This window comes from Balaenoptera borealis (assembly GCF_965194805.1).
Source record: "Balaenoptera borealis genome assembly, chromosome: 7".
Classification (NCBI taxonomy): domain Eukaryota; kingdom Metazoa; phylum Chordata; class Mammalia; order Artiodactyla; family Balaenopteridae; genus Balaenoptera; species Balaenoptera borealis.
Window position 1 is genome coordinate 117,918,388 of NC_138864.1, and position 18,700 is coordinate 117,937,087.

The 18,700-nt window shown below is 46.2% G+C and overlaps 2 gene segments (V, D, J or C); both read left to right on the plus strand.

Annotated features, from left to right (window-relative positions):
• The first annotated feature begins 2,418 nt into the window (after positions 1 to 2,418).
• On the plus strand, positions 2,419 to 7,129 carry LOC309632614 (T cell receptor beta variable 6-9-like). The segment is given in 3 exons: positions 2,419 to 3,129; positions 3,215 to 3,811; positions 7,072 to 7,129.
• LOC309632617 (T cell receptor beta variable 6-5-like) lies at positions 4,326 to 10,345 on the plus strand. The segment is given in 2 exons: positions 4,326 to 7,335; positions 7,467 to 10,345.
• Positions 10,346 to 18,700: the final 8,355 nt, after the last annotated feature.

Genomic DNA, 18,700 nt, shown 5'->3' on the forward strand with positions numbered 1-18,700 from the left:
TCCCAAAGAGCATGCATAATAGGTATTATTTTACCTGTTTGTATATCTGAGGAGAAGTGTCTTGCCCAGATCTCATATTTCATAATTGTAAGAGCACGGAATCAGACTCAGGTCTGTCCTCAACACCTGTGGTCCCTGCCCTATAGAACAGTCCCCCCCATAGAACAAATATATATATATAATTTAAGGGAGTTGGCTCACTTTTTTTTTTAAGGCTGGTAAGTCTAAAATCTGCAGCTGGGCTGGTGGTACTAGAGATCCAGGGAGAGCTGAGGTTTAAGTTCAAAGGCTGTTAGGCAGAAGGAGCTGATGTTCCAGCGAAGGCCATCAGCTGGACAATTCTCTCTTACCTGGGAAGATTAGGCTTTCTGTTCTGTTCATGTCTTCGACTGATTGGATGTGGCCCACCTACATTATGGAAGGTCATCTGCTTTACTAGCTAAAATGTTAATCTAATCTAATATTAAAGTCTGCCTATTCACATGTTAATCTCTTCCAAAAACACCCTAACAGGAACACGCAGAATAGTGTTTAACTAAATACTTGTGGCCCAGCCAAAGTTGACACATTACATTAGCCATCACACCATCTTCCAGGGTTGCATAAAAATTTAGTAAGCATGAAGTACCTGGCACATAACAGGACTCTGCATTTCTTGACTCCCTTTGCTAATCTCTGACGGCCTCTTCCACCGTTTCCCAGGGGCAAAGTTAGAGATGGACATATTTTGCCTATAGTTGAGGACTTCAGAGGTCACAGAAAGGTGAATATTTATGCCTGATGATTCATTACATGAAATTAACCAGAGCATGTAATATACATCCCTCATCAGGCATTTTAAAATCAACTTTATTGACGGATGAATTATAGTTAAGCCTTGAACAATGTGGAGTTTAGCAGAGGCTAGGGGCTCTGAGCCACCCCCAAGCCCACAGTCAAAAATTCACATATAACCTCACACTTGAATGTCCGTATCCGCGGTTCTGCATCTGCAGATTCAACTAACTACAGATTCTGCAGTACTGTAGTATGTATTTATTAAAAAGTGGACCCACACAGTTCAAACCTGTGTTGTTCAAGGATCAAATGTATATACAATAATCATTACACACTTTATAATTGACAGGTCAATGGTTTTGCTCAATATATACGTATATACCCATGTAATATCTACCCTATTAAGAGATAGAAACATTTCCATCTCCCAGAAAGTTCCTTCATACCCCTTTCCCATGTCCCTGTCCATCCCTGAAAACCAAACAAATGATTTCTGTTGCTATAGATTCGTTTTGTTCAGGCATCTTTTTAGTGAAAATTTAAGGTCTCTAACCATTGAAACGATTCCTCTTTAGCACAGAGCTAAATATTTAAGACACTTAGGTGCTCCTGGAAAGTGTTATGGTTAAAAAAAGTGCTTGAAATCATGTGATACACAATATCCACTCCAGGGACAATCCTCGCTGGGGATGGAAAGTTTGATAAAGTGACCATCAAAAGGTCTTGCCGGGTGGTACAGGCTGTTTTCATAAAATTTATTTATTCACTTTCAGAAATTTCTTTTCTCATGCACCCCTTCCCAGAAATCATTTTATAATGATATTTTGATAAGAAGTCATCATCTCCCAGGAAATTATTTTGAGATCCCATGAGACACACACAGAGCAAGGCTTCATGTTCACACACTGTGTGCTGGGCTGTGCAGACAACAGCAGTAGCAATTTCGGTGAGAGATCGTTTCATGTCAGGAGGAGGGTTCCCTTGGCTTTTATCCCCAGTATCCAAGACACAGGCCTCGAGCTGGAAAGTCCCCCTTTCTGTTCTGGCCTTGCCTGTGCACCGGTCTCCCGTGCTGTGTGTCCTTCTGTCTCCTGGACTAGGGAAGTCTGAGCACAGATGTGGAACCACTCCGGGGCTTGCCAGGTCCCAAATCAAGGCTTCCTGTTGTGGTTACATCAGGATCCTTCTTTGCTTCTGACTTTAGTTTCTGTGTCTTTCTCTCCCAGACCCCAGGAATGCCGAGTCACCAAGACCCCAGACATGTGGTCATGCTCAAGGGAAACCAGCACATCAGGAAGTACCCACAGGTCCAAAATCATGTACTCAGGACCAGCTACGTAATTTGCAGGACCCGTGATTCAAAACTTATTTAGAATGAATATCACGGCAGCAGAACATTGCAGCAAGTACGGGGTCCTTCTAAGTGTGGGGTTACGAGCAACGAGATACAGTTTGGGGCTCTGTGATATTTGTGACTCAATTAATGGCAGCCATGCTACACCAGGAGGTATATTCCCCATGGAATGGATGTCTCAGGTAAAAACAGAGCATCTTTCATTTACCCTGGAGTCTGCCGCCTCTCACCCCGTCCCTCCCGCGTCTGTATTCCTTTGTGCTAACATGTCATCCGCGGTGCCACAGAGGAAGGTCGGTCACAGGCGTGATGCGGTTCTGCCGCTGCTAGACGTCCCCCTCCGGACACAGGAAGCACGTGCCCAGGTGAACATCAAGGAGCTGCAGCTGCATTTGCCAGCTGCCCCTGTCGGTGAATTGACAAGAAATAGAGCCAAACGATTCCTCAAATGTTGATGAGCCCGAGGTTGGGAAACCAGATACCAGAAGAATCATTGTAGGTGGAAGGACAGGGCCAGGACCCTGATCAATGAAACAAAGTAGAAACAGACACTTGAAGAGTATTTGGGATGCATGAGTCATAAAGGGCAGCAGGAAGCCATAAGGATTTTCCCCGAAATTCAAAACTAGATTAGATAAATGAAACCAATACACGTACTAATGAAGAATTATCTCTGGGATAAAATACACATAAAGTTGCAAAGTGTTTTACAGAAAAGTTAACAAAACATGTAAGACAGGCATCCATTCAGAGGCCGCGACCTTCCTGTTCTGAGCTGTTCGCCGGAGGTTCATGTTTGATTTCAGCCTCGGGGGGAAGGGGCGTGGTCCCCTGTGACGGGTTGGCTCTGGGGCCTGGCAGGGACAGTGACACCTCAGAATGACTCTCTGGAGAGCCCCGCTCCCCTCTCATCAACACACAGAAGACCCCTCTGCGTGCGCCCCCCGCCATGGGCACCAGCCTCCTGTGCTGTGTGGCCTTCGGTCTTCTGCAGGCAGGTGAGTCTCGGGCAGGGTCCCTTTCGGGGTCCCGGCACCAAGCGTGTCCCCTGTGTCTGCAGCATCAGCTTCTCCTTCTCCACAGGTCCAGGCAATGCTGGTGTCACTCAGGACCCCAAATTCCAGGTCCTGAGAACAGGACAGAGCGTGACCCTGAAAGGTGCCCAGGATCTGGACCACTACTATATGTACTGGTACCGACAGGACCTGGGACACGGGCTGAGGCTGATCCATTACTCGTCTGCCACTGGCACCACCAACAAAGGAGACGTCCCCGACGGGTACAGCGTCTCCAGATCAAACCTCGAGGACTTCCCTCTCACGCTGGCGTCTGCCACCCCCTCCCAGACATCTGTGTACCTCTGCGCCAGCAGTTACTCCACGGCTCTGCACGGCCAACTCCTCTCTGCACAAAAAGGCAGGGGAGGCCCTGCACCCCGGGACTCAGCAGAGCCTCTTGCAGGCTCCTAGCACCTGGAGCCCCGGTGCCAGGTGCCTGCATTGCGACCCTCAGTGTGTGGTCTCGGCCAGCCCAGACCTGACTGCATGGCCTTGCAGACGTGTGTCCACCATCACTCTCTGTCTTTCCTCTGCAGCTGCCCTGTGAGCAGAAACATGCTTCCCCAGCTCTGACCCCTGGCCCTCAGCCTGAGTCTGAGACCTCCAGGAGGGAACGTTGTTGGTAAATCACACACATCCAGATCCTCTTGTCTCTCCCCAGGCACCTCATTTCTGTTTCTCTGGAAGGTTCTCGCCCAGACTGGCCCTTACGTGCTCTCTGCTCTTTCCTGCCTTTCCCTGGTGGGGCAGGTCTCTCCCACCTCCCTGACCTCAGATTTCCAGCCCTCTCTACTCCAGCCACGCTGCTCGCCCCTCATCTGGGTCATGTCCCTTGCCATCTCAGAGACGTCAGAAGCTATTTCCTCTGCACTGGACGCAGACCGCTCCTTCTGTGGTGATTAACTCCTGCCCATGTTCCCGTTCAAGGTCCCGCTGGGTGGTCAGGCAATTCTGGGCACACCCGTTTCCCAGGAGAATTGTGAACACGGTCGGGGTGTCTCTGTTTGAGCTTTTCCAGGTCCGGACTATGAACTTTCCCCTTGTTACTGCGGATTACGCCTCCTTCCTACTCGCAAGCGGGCCTCCGTCTTCTCTGTGTGTGTGTGATGATTACAAGTATGTTCTTCCTTACTGTCCCCAACGTCAGTCCCCACAGGTCACACAGGAGCTGGAGTGTCCCAGTCCCCCAGGCACAGGGTCACAGGGATGGGCCAGGCTGTAGTTCTCAGGTGTGACCCAATTTCTGGTCATGTTTCCCTTTATTGGACTAACAGACACTGGGGCAGGGCTCAGAGCTTTTGATTTACTTTCAAAACAAGGATGCACCAGAGGCATCGGGGATGCATAATGATCGGTTCTCTGCTGAGAGACCTGAGGGCTCGTACTCCCATCTGAAGACCCAGCCAGCGGAGCCCGGGGACTCGGCCGTGTATCTCTGTGCCAGCAGCTTAATCAAACAGTGTCACACAGTCGCTTCCTTCTTTTTCACCTCATCCTTCTCTCTCCTTGCGGTTCCTAGAGACCTTAAATAGGCTGTTTTTTTGCTTTCCATTCACCAAGAAAAAAAGAGGTTGATTTGGACATCAGCTGTTCTTTGGATAGAAAGAGACCACAGGTTAACTCCCGAAATACTGCGGCTGTAAATGTTGGTGGATAGAAATCATTATGGCTCCTGTGTTCTAGGAGTCCCAGGGCCAGCTCAGTGCTCCAAGGCAAGGACCCAAAGTCCCGGACATAACAGTCTTCCATGGGACCTTCAGGGGGCTGCCCAAATGCATGGCTTTGGCTGCCTGTCTGTGCAGTGAGCAGAATCTCCTCTGCGCTTGTGGTTGGCATCTGGAAAGTTTTCAACTACCTCCTGGGGCATATTCTTTCTTCTAAAGCCTCTTCTGTCCCTGTCACACTGGAAGTTTTCCACAACACAGCATCAAGACTTCTCTTCCTGTTTTAAGTAAAATCCTTACTACTTTTGTGCCAGTTAATTGACAAACACAACGTTGAAAACAACAAGACTTCATTTCCTCTGCCTCATTTCAGCAGCCCACTTTATTTTGTTTTCATGTTTTCACTACTCCTGTCCTGACAGTTACACTAGAGCATACTTTTACAACCTCTCCAGTTTCATCTCGATTCCCTGAGTAAATCTGTTCTCGAGAGACTGTTTTATTTCATGCCCTAGCCTTTCAATTTGAAATAATTTCCCTGAAATCTTTACCTTATTTTCTAATGCCCCTATTCCTTTTTATGTATTTGCTATATTATATATTGTTAGAGATATTCGTTATAAGTATAAACACCTATATTGTAAATAACATCTTCCATCCATCTGTGCGCGAAGCTGCAGTTTGAATGTATGAAATCTAAGGTCAGAGTGTATATGATTATGGATCATGTCTTCTGGGAGTCCTAAGAGATAACCCAGCTCCGAGACTGGGATTGAATGTCATGGCCATGGTAGAGGCTCCCTGAGCCTTGCATAGCAGGTAAGGGGAGTGACAGTTGCCCCAAATCCACTTATCAGAAATTGTAGTGGCTCAGGACACCAAATGTCTTTCCCCAGGGACTGAGCATCCATGGGAGGGAATTTTGCTGGTCTTTAATTGTGGCATCAGCAAAGCTCCCCTTGCTCTGTTGCCCTGTGCCTCTGGGGAGTGAGGAAAGCCAGGGCACACATGGGAATTCCCTGCTCTTGGAATCCCATTCCAAGGACTCCCTTTCTAGACTTCATCTTCAATTTTTTTTCCCATTTTTTCCCCATTTTTGCCACATGAATGTGGCAGATTCAGCTTCCTTATAATACTATTTTGTACCGATGTTTTCACATCTCCTAACTCCTCTGCTTCTTCCAGAATCATCTCTTCCCTCCCTGCTGCTCAAATCAGCAGAGGCACATTGTACAACTTTTCATTTAGTGGAGACTGTCCCTTGCTGGTCTTAATTCCATCCATCCTTATTTCCCCATCAGATACTGTTTCCTCCGTGATTGCTTAATGCCTTGTAAGATGTTCTTATTTTTCTTACATTCCAATTTTACTTTTTATTCGTACACATTTGACCCCATCTCGAAGGTAATTTCATTATCTTCCCAGTCCTTTGCTAATCTATATTTTGGAGTTAACACTGATTGTCTTTTATTTTCTTCGGCATTTTTGTTTATCTTTTGTAATGAAGGTAAAAGAACCTCCTTACACTTCAACGTCTGTGTTTTTCTTCCTACTTTAAACATTAGTTTAAAGTAAACATTAGTTTAACTAAACATTAGTTCCTTTAATTTCTCCCATTCTATCCCTCTCCCTTTCAGAAGATAATTTTAAGGGGGAAGAACTCAGTTGGCCTATAACTGCCAGATAATGTGATAGTGGTTAAGCAGAATGAGGGTGGCCTATTAAGCATGATAAATCAAAGGAATAGTTTGGGTTAGAACTGGTGTTGGGATTAGGGTTGAAGGAAGTTGAGTACAAAAGGTGATCATGCAGACACTTCCCAGCACCCCTTGGGCCACTGCAGAAGAAACAGTGATGAAACTTCAGGTATTGGCCACAAGATGGCACTATGACGCCACCGAGATCTAAGGGGCTCTGGGCAGAGTCTGGGAGAGCAGCCTGGGAGGAAAAGGGTTAAGAAAAACTTAGGCGTGGATCCACTACTCGACAGCTGTTGAAGAAGTTTTCCGTTATTGCCAAACTACCTACAGCTATGGAAGAAGTGGGAGGTCCCTCTAAACTGTAATGAGATCCACAGTTGAAGGATTTGGGCGAAGCAGCTTTGATGTCGGGGGCAGGTGCAGACAAGGAGCAACTGTGTCAGAGGAATAGGGAAACCCAGGGGGTGGAGTGCACCCGAAAGTCAGTGCATCGCAGCCCCGCTCCATCTCCCCTGCAGGCAAGCTAAGCAACGTGTAGGAGAGGAGACGCTGACCTCACCTGAGCCAAGTCACAGGGGATCCTCCCGGGCCCGGGAGAATCTGCAGGGGTAGGAGGAGTGACGTCCCAGGCAGACCCACCTGGGAAGAGGTGAAGAAGAGCCCCCCAGCTCCCTCTCTCAGGCCTGTGGATCAGAGCATTTAGCGGGGACGACCCTCTTCTCGCCCTCACCCTGCCATGAGCCCCAACCTCTTTTGTGTGATTCTTTGTCTGCTGGTGGCAGGTGAGTTCGGAACTCGGCTGAAACCTCTGCTGTGGGTTTGCAGAGTCCCAGCTCCAAGGCTTTCCCTTTCCTTTGCAGATCCAGGTTACTCATTGAGCCTCATCTTTACTGTGTGTCTGCCTCTTCAACAGGTCCCGTGGATGCAGCAGTCACCCAGAAGCCAAGATACCATATTATACGAGCAGGAAACAAGATGGTCCTGGAATGTTCTCAGCATATGAACCATCTGGGAATGTTCTGGTATCGGCAAGATCCGGGACAGGGGCCAAGGCTGATCCATTATTCAAATGGCGTCGGCAGCACTGGCGAAGGGGACGTCACGGAAGGGTACAGTGTCTCCCGAAACAAGACTGAACATTTCCCCCTGACCCTGCAGTCGGCCAGCACCAACCAGACCTCCTCGTACCTCTGTGCCAGCAGTGAATCCACAGCGCGGCACGGTCAGCCGCTCTCCGCACAAAAACCTCAGCCGCAGGCGTGAGGCGGACACTTCTTCCTGAGGCCTCGTCTCACCAGCGGAGAAAAACTGCTCATTCTGAAGCTCTCACCAGACCTGTGTGAACTGAGGTCCATCAGCGTAAGGGGTGTCTGTGTGTGTGCGCTCTAATTTGAAAAGACCCATGACCCCAATGTTCACTGCAGCACGATTTACAATAGCCAAGACATGGAAGCAACCTAAGTGTCCACTGACAGCTGAATGGATAAAGAAGATGTGGTGCATATACACAATGGAATATTACTCAGCCATTAAAAAAAATGAAATGATGTCATTTGCAGCAATATAGATGGACCCAGAGATTATTATACAAAGTGAAGTCAGAGAAAGACAAATATCATATGACATCTCTTATACATGGAATCTAAAAAAGGATATAAATGAACTTATTTACAAAACAGAAATAGACTCACAGACATGGAAAACAAACTTATGGTTACCAGAGGGGCTAGGAGGGTTGGGGGTGGGGTGAGATAAATTAGGAGTTTGGGATTAACAGATACACACTGCTATGTATAAAATAGACAAACAAGGACCTACTGTACAGCACAGGGAACTATATGCAATGGCTTGTAATAACCTATAATGGAAAAGAATCTGAAAAAGATTATATGTATGCATATATAACTGAATCATTTTGCTGAACACCTGAAGCTAACACAACATTGTAAATTAATTATACTTCAATTTAAAAATGGTAGAAAAAGTAAATGCAAATAACACTTAGTGTTACATCACTCAATTCAGAATATTCTGGTAATTGAATAAAGCAGAGGAACGGCAGCATCTAACATGAAATTTATATTTCACTTTCTTTTTCAGTGCAGAACTAAGCGGAAAGCAGCCGTGCCGCTTTAAATTCCCTGAGTGATCTGGGGCTCTCCAAGCTTGAAACTGTTACACAAAGTTGCCTGGGGCTCATTGAATACCAAGCAAGAATTCTTTGGAGAAAAACAATTCTCAATAACAAATTATGAAACACATAAGTAAACAAACCACTTAGGGGAAATGTTAGTAGATGCATCAAACAGCAGCATTAAACCCTGAGATGATCAACTGTAGAATTATCCAAAAAAAGATGACAAACTAAGTCTCTCCTGTGGGCATAGGGCAGTATTTTGCATCTTCTGAGGTTATGAGGTCTTTCGAGGTCACTGAGAACTTCTCACGTTCTCAATATTTTATGCCTGTGACTGTTCTCATTTTCTCTTATTTGTGTGTGATTCATTTCTAAGTTGAACTACATGCATAAAATTGTATGATTCCCATCTTTTAGGCAATTTGTAAATTAAGAAAGAACCTCATTTTTATCAACCCTTTGGCTTGGATTACAATCTATGAGCTTTTCAATTTTTTTTTCTTGCAAAATATTACAAAGTGATATTGGCAACAATTTATTCTCCCCCCCAGCCTGTATCCCTCCTCGGCTTCTTACAGGTAGGAGTCCACACACAAGAGCAGGGTTTCTTCACGTGGGATCCAGTAAGTCCAAGTCTGGGGGTCCACAGTTGGGCTTCACAGGAAGGGCAAACCCCACGTGCTGCTCACCCTTTGACCTGCTGTGCCATGTACACCCTGGGCTGGGGGAGCGCTGGCTGACCCAGGACCTGCTTGCAGACAAGGAAGCAGGCTGGCTGCTTGCTGGGCAAAAACTCAACTCACTAATTGGCCAACCTGCTGAAAGTCTAAATGGTGAAACTGACGAATGACCAATTTTGCCAAAGTATGGCGTTTACAGCAGTTCAGGATGCTTGGAATGATTTCAACAGACTTTGAGGATTTTTTGTTGTTGTTGAAGTTTTTGTTTGGCTACAGCTTTCCTTCAGCCATTGATCCTCTGCTATTTCTGAGCAAACTTGTCAGTCCAGCTTATTTTGAGGTCAAATTTGGATGTTGTATACTTCAGTCGCTGAGAACTTCTCATGTTCTCAATATTTTATGCATGGAATTGTTCCTGTCTTATTTGTGTGTGATTAGTTTCTAAGGTGTACAACGTGGAATACAAGCAATGAAATTGTACGTGACTCCCATCTCCTGTGTAATTGTTTATTTATGTTTTAGTCATACTTTATTTAAGGTGTAAATAGGGAGAAAAATGCTCAAATTAATACACGTATTGCTTGGTAAATTTTGACAAAGTCATACACCAGTGCAACCATGACCGAAGTCAAGATAAAGAACAGTTCCACCACCCAAGAAAATTTCCTCATGCCTCTTCCCAATCAGTTTACTTCCCAGAGCTAACCACTTTTCTGACTTTTATGACTATAGTTTTGTCTATTCTTGAACTTCATATAAGTGGAACCACATAGGAAATACTCTGTTTTATTGACTTCTTGTTCTCAAAATTATTATTTCTGAAATGTACTCATATTGTTGTGTTTATCAGTACTTTTTTGTTTATAATACTGAGTAGTATTCCATTGTATATCACAATTTGTTTATCCATCCTCCTATAGATGGATGACTAGGTTGCTCCAGTTTTCCACTATTATGAATAAAACTGCTCTGAATATTCTTGTACAAGTCTTTGTGGGTAAAAGCATTCATTTATCTTAGGTATAAACATGAGTAGAACTATTGATTCATAGGGTAGAGGCATATTTGACTTTATTAGAAGCAGTTGAATAATTTTCCAAAGTGGCTGCACCAATTTACAACACCAAGGGGTGGGGGTTCCCTTGGCGCCCCGTTCACACCAACATTTGGTGTTCTTTTTATTGTTAGCCATTCTATTGGGTTTGTAGTGGTGTCTCATTTACACTTCACTGATCAGTAATGATATTTACTTTTTTCATATCTTCCTATCTCCTCCTATAAGGTGCCTGCTTTTGAACTTGTCCTTCTTTAAAAATCAGGTTGTCTTTATATTATTGATTTGTAAGGGAAATTTTAATATTCTAGATAGGAGTCTTTTGACCATTACATAGCCTGAGTTGGTCTTCTCCCACAGTGGCTTGCCTTTTCACTTTTTTAATGTTGACTTTGGTTAATTGAAGATTTAAATTTTTATAAAGTCTAACTTAACAGTTTTTTCTTTTACACTTGGTGCTCTTTGCATGCTGTTTGCCTACCCCAAAGTTATGAGCCTTTTCTTTCTATTTCTTGCTCCACTTCTTCACTTTAATAACATCATCCCTTGTTCCTTGCCATCAGCTGGAAAGGACCCACCTCCAAATTCATGAGTTAATCATCCCACTCTGCCCACAGCTTCCTATCCTCCCACACCTGTTCTTTGACATGACCGGGATCTCCTATCCATTGGTAACTATTCTTTCTTTCTTCCTATTCCTTAGGGTCCTTCCATATTTTCATCACCTCCTGATAGAGTAGAATTGATGATGTTATAATACATTCTCTTAACTCTATCTTGCAAATATTCATTCTTTTACCGTGATCTTCTTAGGTTGCCCTCACATTGCAGAAACCCAAACCTGAGTGAATGCATTGATCTCTCTTTTTCAGGGCAGCAGCTGAGAGCTGTCAGAATAAATCACACCTGCACAAACTGGTATCTAGCATGATAAATCGAGTCACTAATCTTACCTGCCTTTACATCTCTGTTTTGGGATTCCAATTAGCTCACTCTCTCACTCAACAGAACATTATCTCAAATATTTCAAACACTTCCCACTCTCTGTAAAATTTGCCCTCTTCTTCCCTTCTTGCCTCTTAAATCAAAGGTGATCCCTGCAGTGGAGGGCAGTGCCCACTGAGGGGGATCAGAGAGAGTGTCCTGAGGAGGGATCTGCGTGGAGCCCCAAGTTCTCCACTGCGTATGTGAAGAAACACACCCTGCTGTAGACTTCCCTGGGGAGGAGTAGCTGAGGAAGGGAGTCATACTTCCCTGGATCCTCTTCAGATTCTATGTCCCCAAGTCATACTATTTATTTTCACATTGCATATTTCTCTCTGCTTCTGCTGACTGTCTCAGCAGTGCTAATTGCAGAATGTTAGAAATTTTGTTACTGCTAATTGCAGAATGTTGGAACTTGTATCATTGCTAATCGCAGACAGTTAGAACTTCTGTTACTGCTAACTGCAGAATGTTAGGACTTTTGTTACTTTTTAAAAAGGCCCAATGCATTTTCCAAGCTCGTTTTTCCTTTTTTCCCTGGCTACATCTACTGTCTACTCCACAGGGTGCTGGGAGGGTTGAGGAGGACCAATGAAGAACCTATTTATAAAGGTGAGACAAGGTTTAGGGAGACTGGTAAGGGAAGAGAAGGGTCTTAGGACAGCATAAATGGGTGGCTCTTATCCCCATTGGCCTGAAAGGAGTGGGGGAGTGGTTCCCTGGGCAGTTGGCTGCTGTAATTTAGGGAACCGGCTGCCTTCCAGGTGCTGCAGCCTTTGGTAAGAAAGAGTAGCTAGGATGAAATGTAACGGGGAGAAGGAAGCCAAAGGGTACATTTTTTTTTTTTTTTTTTAATAAGTTGTTGCAAATATTTCCTGGTTCCGGCCAGACTCCAGAGGGGATGTGTTAATTACTTCTTTTTTTTTTTTTTTTTAATTAATCAACTTATCTATTAATTTTTGGCTGTGCTGGGTCCCCGTTTCTGCGCGAGGGCCCTCCCCAGTTGCGGCAAGCGGGGGCCACTCCTCATCGTGGCGCGCGGGCCCCCCACTATCGTGGCCTCCCCTGTTACGGAGAACAGGCTCCAGACACGCAGGCTCAGTAGTTGTGGCTCATGGGCCCAGTTGCTCCGCAGCATGTGGCATGCTCCCAGACCAGGGCTCGAACCCGCGTCCCCCGCACTAGCAGGCAGACTCCCAACCACTGTGCCACCAGGGAAGCCCCAAAAGGGTACATATTTATCATAAACCAGGACAGTGGTGCCCTGTCTCCCTTCACTCGCTTGCCATTATGTCCCATAAACAAAACTCAATCTAGAGGAAGCCCTGTTACTATAATCTGTAAAGGTCAGCCTCACAGGGCAAGGTGAGTCTGGAGGGATAAACAGAAACTCTCTAGAATGCTACACTGAAGATGGGCTTGAGGGCAGTAAACCCCAAGTTGACTAGGTCTGTGCCACCAGCCCGTAAAGGCAGAAACTTGTTTCTGGAGAATCTTCACTCCCAAGAATTTATAGACAACCCAGGCCCGCTTCGGACCCAGTCAGATGGACTAAATCTTGGTGTCTCTGCATCACTGGCCGCTCAGGGTGAGGGCTGGGGATGCTGCCTGGGAAAGGAACATATCAACACAAAGCTTGGTTTGAGCCCAGCATCACAGAGATGAGGAGCGCAGGACCTCGGGAAGCCTGCAGGGGGAGGACAACAGGGAGGGGCCGTCACAGGGTAATCCTCCAATCAGGGAGAGCGAAGCCGGAGCTCAGCTCTTACCCAGGAGGACCAGAAGGTGAGCGCGAGGCGCTCGCTGCCCGCCCCGTGTGCCCTGGGCTCCAGCCTCGTTCCCTGGGTGATGCTTTATCTCCTGGAAGCAGGTAAGTCCTGTGAACAGACATTATCGCCTTTCTGAGCTTCCCGACTCCTGAATCCTCCACCTCCCCTTGGGGATAACCATCAAGCTCTCTCCGGTGCTCATTTTATGTCTGTGTTTCCCACAGGCCCGTTGGAGGCTGGAGTCACCCAAACTCTGAGACACATGATCAAAACAACAGGACAGACAGTGACACTGAGGTGTTCCCCTATGTCTGGGCACCGCAGTGTGTCTCGGTACCAACAGGCCCTGGGTCAGGGCCCCCAGTTCCTCTTTGAGTTTTATGAAAATATGCAGAGAGCAAAAGGAAACTTCCCGGGTCGATTCTCAGCACAGCAGTTCCGTGACGCTCGCTCAGAGCTGAACGTGAGCTCCTTGGAGCTGAGCGACTCGGCCCTGCACCTGTGTGCCCGCAGCTTCTCACAGCCCTGCTGAGTCACCCGCGTTCTGTGCAAACCTCCCTGCCTTGCCTTGAGCACTGAGAGAGCGTGCAGCCTCCTGCCCAGGTTTCCCTCCTGCAAGGGATGTTTTCAGCCGTTTCAAATCCACTTCCTGTTATCTGCTGAGCCCAGAGCACTCCCAGCGAAGAGAACCCAGGTTGACCTCTGTGCACTGAATGTTTCCATGTCTCCCAGCAGCAGCCAAGTCAATAGAAGGGGGGCAACTGAGCCCTTAACGTGTGCTAGATTCTTTGTACATATCGTACTCTTTAAAGCTTTGCAGCAATCGTGCAAATCAAATATTCTTAGGCCCACTGTATAGATAAAAGAGCTCAGGGACATTAAATCATTTTCCCAGTGTCTCACGGTTTAGAAGAAGCAGAACCGGGAAACAAACATGACTGTTTACAAAGTCCACGCTTCCTCCACAGACCAGCTGCCCCACCATTAGCTGCTGCATCCCGGTCAGTGAGAACAGAGGCCTGGCCGTGCCTTCGTGTGTCCCGCTGGACAGCAGTGGAAAGCTCATACATCATCAAGGCTGTTACTATGGCCTCCTCCTTGGTAACACTGAGGACCATATGATTTCACACTGATTCGTTATCATTTGTAGGCAGCCCTCACACCTTTTCTCAGTCTGTAGCTTATGTTTTCAATTTTTTACAGTGTGTTTTGATGGACAAGACTTTAATGCAACTGACATTATAGTTTTCTCTGTGTCTCAACCAAACAAATTCTCCCTCAGATAAGTACCCGGAAATATTTTTCTTAATGTATTTGAGTAAAATTTAAATTTTACTTTTCATGAGAAAGAATAAAATATACCTGAAATATATTTTCATGTAAGGAATGAAGTAGAGATCTGGGACTATAAGGAAGGGATATAGCTCAGTGCAGAAGGACTATCCTGTAAAAAGATCCCTAGGTTGGAAAAGAACACGGTGCATACGAGGAAAAAACTGAGTGTAGATAGGTGTGCCTGGTACAGAGAGAGCAGAGCTGATGGTGAAGAGACAGGTGGGGGGCAAAAAAATGTAGGACCTTATAGGGCTATTGCCCCATAGAAGAAAGGCAGCCAGGAGCAGGGACCATGTGAGTGAAGGTTTATGGCTGTCATTTGAGGGGTAGTAGAGGGTGGGGGAGGGGCAGAGGGTAGATGAAGGAGACACTGGCTGGTAGGACAGTGACATCACTGATTGGTTTCATCAGTGACACCACTGAGAGCCATGTCTTGTTTCCCCAACACACAAGCTGGGGCAGGCGAGTCCTCCAAAGCCCTTCCCTGGGCTCGCCAAGCTCTAACGAAGCCTTTCCTCATGTCTAAATCATTGGGGTCCTTCTTTGGCATCGTCTGCAGTTTCGGCTTTCCTCTATCACAGATGTCATGGATGCTGGAACTTCCCAGACCTCAAGATAACAAGGACACGACAGAAAGTGACATTGAGATGTCCGTGATTGTTGTCCTCAGGTAATGTGTATCAACAGAACTTGAAACTGGGGCTCAGGCTGATATAGTACAGCCTGCACAAAGGAGGAATCTCCCAATGGGTCTGCGACTTTCTCTCGCAGCCAAAAATGTCATCCTAGGGGGGGACCCTCAGAGGCCGCGAGTCCTGTGCTGGGAGTCCTCTGAGGTCCGTGTCAGCTGGGCCAGCATCACGATTTGAGGGCACTCAGCCTTCTCTTCCACGGCCCCTCTTCTGCGGCTCTGCCATCAGAGCTACTACACCTCTGGACTTTTAGAGGAATTCCTCCTACCCAGCTGCTTGCAGGAAGGAAACTGTGCTTGAAATTGGATACAAACAGACACCCTTGACGCCACAGGTCCATATTCTTTTCTCTGCTGGGCTTTTATGAGTCTGTCTCTCCCACACCATTTTCATTTCAGTCATAAGCTTTTATCCATGTTGTGTCCACTCCTGGCTGTCCTTCCCCTACGCCCGAGCCCTCATCTCTGCTTCAACCCTACTGGCTTCGGTTCAGTCCATTCCTCCTCTGCACCCTGCTCCTCCCTCCGGAAGGCTTGCCTGCTCCCAGGCTCTGTCTGTCTGCCAACACAGGTCTCTCCTCTTTTGTTCTCTTTGCTCCAGATCTCAGCTTGACCATCACCTTCTTAGAAAAGAATCCCTTCTCGATATTACTAGCTCAGGTCCCCTTGTTATAAGGGCTCATAGCTTATACTATTCAGTAACATTTAGCACAGTTGTCATTTTACATGAATTTGTGCGACTAACAGAAACCCCTTTCACTCTCTATAAATCTCACATTGTAGTGGCCATGGATGTTTTTGTTCCCTGTGTTATATCCAACACCAACAGTAGTTGTCCAGGTACCAGTGGACAGTCTTTAGGGAATGAATGAATCCTGGAAGACCACCTGGTTCCCACGTAGGCTATCCCAGAAGTCTGGCTACATCGATGGGGACCTTCCATCCCTTTGTCTCCTGAGATCAGGTGAGTCCTGGGAGCAGAAGAGAAATCCCTGCCGTGGGCTTGTGTCACCGGGTCCCAAGGCTTTCTGCAGTTTTGTGTCTTCCCATCAGCTTGCTCAACTTGTCTCTTCCTTCAGTCTCCTTCCCTTAAAGGCTTATGGATTTTGGAGACTCCCAAACATGGGCTACCTCTTCACTGGCGGGATGATCAGAAACAGAGAGTCAAAAACTAGTATTAAGAGTTGATGGAGAAGGAAACAATAATGGCTTCTCTATCATGTGAGGGAAGGTCTTCCCCAGGCACAAATCCCTCTTGGATAAATTAGAGGCCACGAGGCCTGATACACTGAACCGTGTCGTGGATGTCCACTTCCATGGATCGTTGGGCAACGCCAGAGACACAGAGCTGAGGGTCTCTCACCCCCAAACCCCAGCTTCAGCCCACACCCTGCCTGTGGGGCAGGATGTAAGGCAGTGCCCTCTCCAGCTCTCCCTCTGCGGCCACTTCGGAAATGCCGTTTGTGACAGCAAAGGCTCCATTTATAGAGAGAGGCCATGCGTTAGTCCTTGAAGAATTGTGTGAGTCTTTCTGGGCGGAAATAATCAAATATACAATTGCCTAGCATGGCCCAAGGATAGACCAGAGCCCCGGTTTTGCCTGAATGATTCACATCAATGCTTTAGAGACTAATGCAGCTTCATCTCCTTAGGCAGTGAAGACCAAAAATAGACTACTTATTTCAAAGAGTCAAACCTTAGAAAGACTGGAGTTAGAACATGTTCCCTGGGGACAGCGTCCCTCACCCATTTGAGAAAGCTGTGAGCTCTTGATGAACACTGGAATAACGCCACATCCGACACTGGAATCAACAATACTGCTACCTGAATTAGAAGTAAAAGATGAACATATCTAGAGCCTGTGAAAATGTAACTTATTTTTATTGAGTTTGAAAATGCAGGCCCTAGGAGGCGCTCATTTACCTTCCTTTTCAAATAAGGGGATTATTCAAGGCTTGTTCTAGAATGAGGGGTCAGAGCCTCCACTTCCAGTGGTGGCCGTTCTTGCAGAGGTAGAAGCCACATTAATCCACAGTCAACACAAACTGAAGTCACCATCGACCTCACCGCTCACCCAGCTCACCGGTCAGGGGCCATTATATAATGTGGCATATATATATATATATATATACACACCACATCTTCTTTATCCATTCATCTGTTGATGGGCACTTAGGTTGCTTCCATGCCTTGTATATAGTGCTAAGCTATGTTTTATAATAAAAAAGCATCAACAATGTATAAGGAAAATGTTAAATGTTAATAATCCTCCTCCCTCTCCAAACACACCCCTATCCAATCCCACCTTTAGGGGTGTGTTTCTTACCTTCTTCTCTATGCTCATGCAAACCTGTCTACCCAAATACCCCTACAGAAGCGGTGCCACCTGTACACATTAACTGCAACTTGCATACTTTTTTCTCTTAGTCTACTTTGGACTTTATTTTTTCAGATAGGTAGATAGAGATCTAACTTGCTTCTATTAGCTGCTTCACATCGCATAATAGGGATAGACAGGAAGGTTAATGGCCTCGTGCGTGGTCTCAGAGTCGATAAATGATGGAACCAGATTACAAACGACAGTCTGGTTACATCTGTGTGGGAGGCCCTGTGAGCCTGGGGGTTTTCAGTCTGCAGGTAGGAGGGTCCGTGTGTGTCCTACACCACTGCAGGTAAGAGCATCATGATATTGGCAGAAGAGGAGTTCTAGAGATGCCTGATCAGGGCTTAGCCCCAGAAAAGCTGAGATTTGGGCAAATTATTCCAATCCCAAGATGCATCACAGATACGATTGTGATTTAGGGAAGGGACCTTTGTGCGAAGCTTTTATTAAAATGAGAAAGGGGGGGAGAGAGGCAACTAAGTGGTCGCTTCACACATGTGAAATGTAGAGGAACACAGTGTTAACTAAACTCCAAGCTGGTTCTGATCAGTTTTGCTTTTTAAGGGGGTGGAAATGGGTTAATTTATTTCAAATGTGAAGTTACCAGCTGTACGGCTCCTTTTCCCTGGGAAGGCTGGTGACGAAGAGAGAAGTGGTGAGGCTGGGGGCCACAGTTTACCTGTTCAATGGGGCACACTAATAAAACAGGCAGTGTCCAAAGAGACTCTCAGGGGCCGGAAACAGGTCAATTTTCCTGCTTAATCAGGTTGGAGGAATCCCATCTTCTTCTGGAAAGGATCGTGAGTCTTGTTCCTTTTCTGAAGGGAGCCACCAATCAGGTTTTGAGAGTTAGCCTAGGAGTGAAAATGAGAAATGAATTACTCATAATGCAGCCTGTTAGGAGTCCCAAGGATCAGTTCAACCCCCCACCGCGTTTTTATTGTATGACTCTCACCCGAATGTTAAAGGTAAAACAGTTCTGACTCCTCAAGGTAAGGTTCTGTAACATTTATTTATTTTAGAAGTGACTTAGAAACACAGGAGGCACCACGATAGGGGGTTGAGGACAAAAACTGTATGGAGATTCATGAATTAATAAAGGGAACTGTTTTTG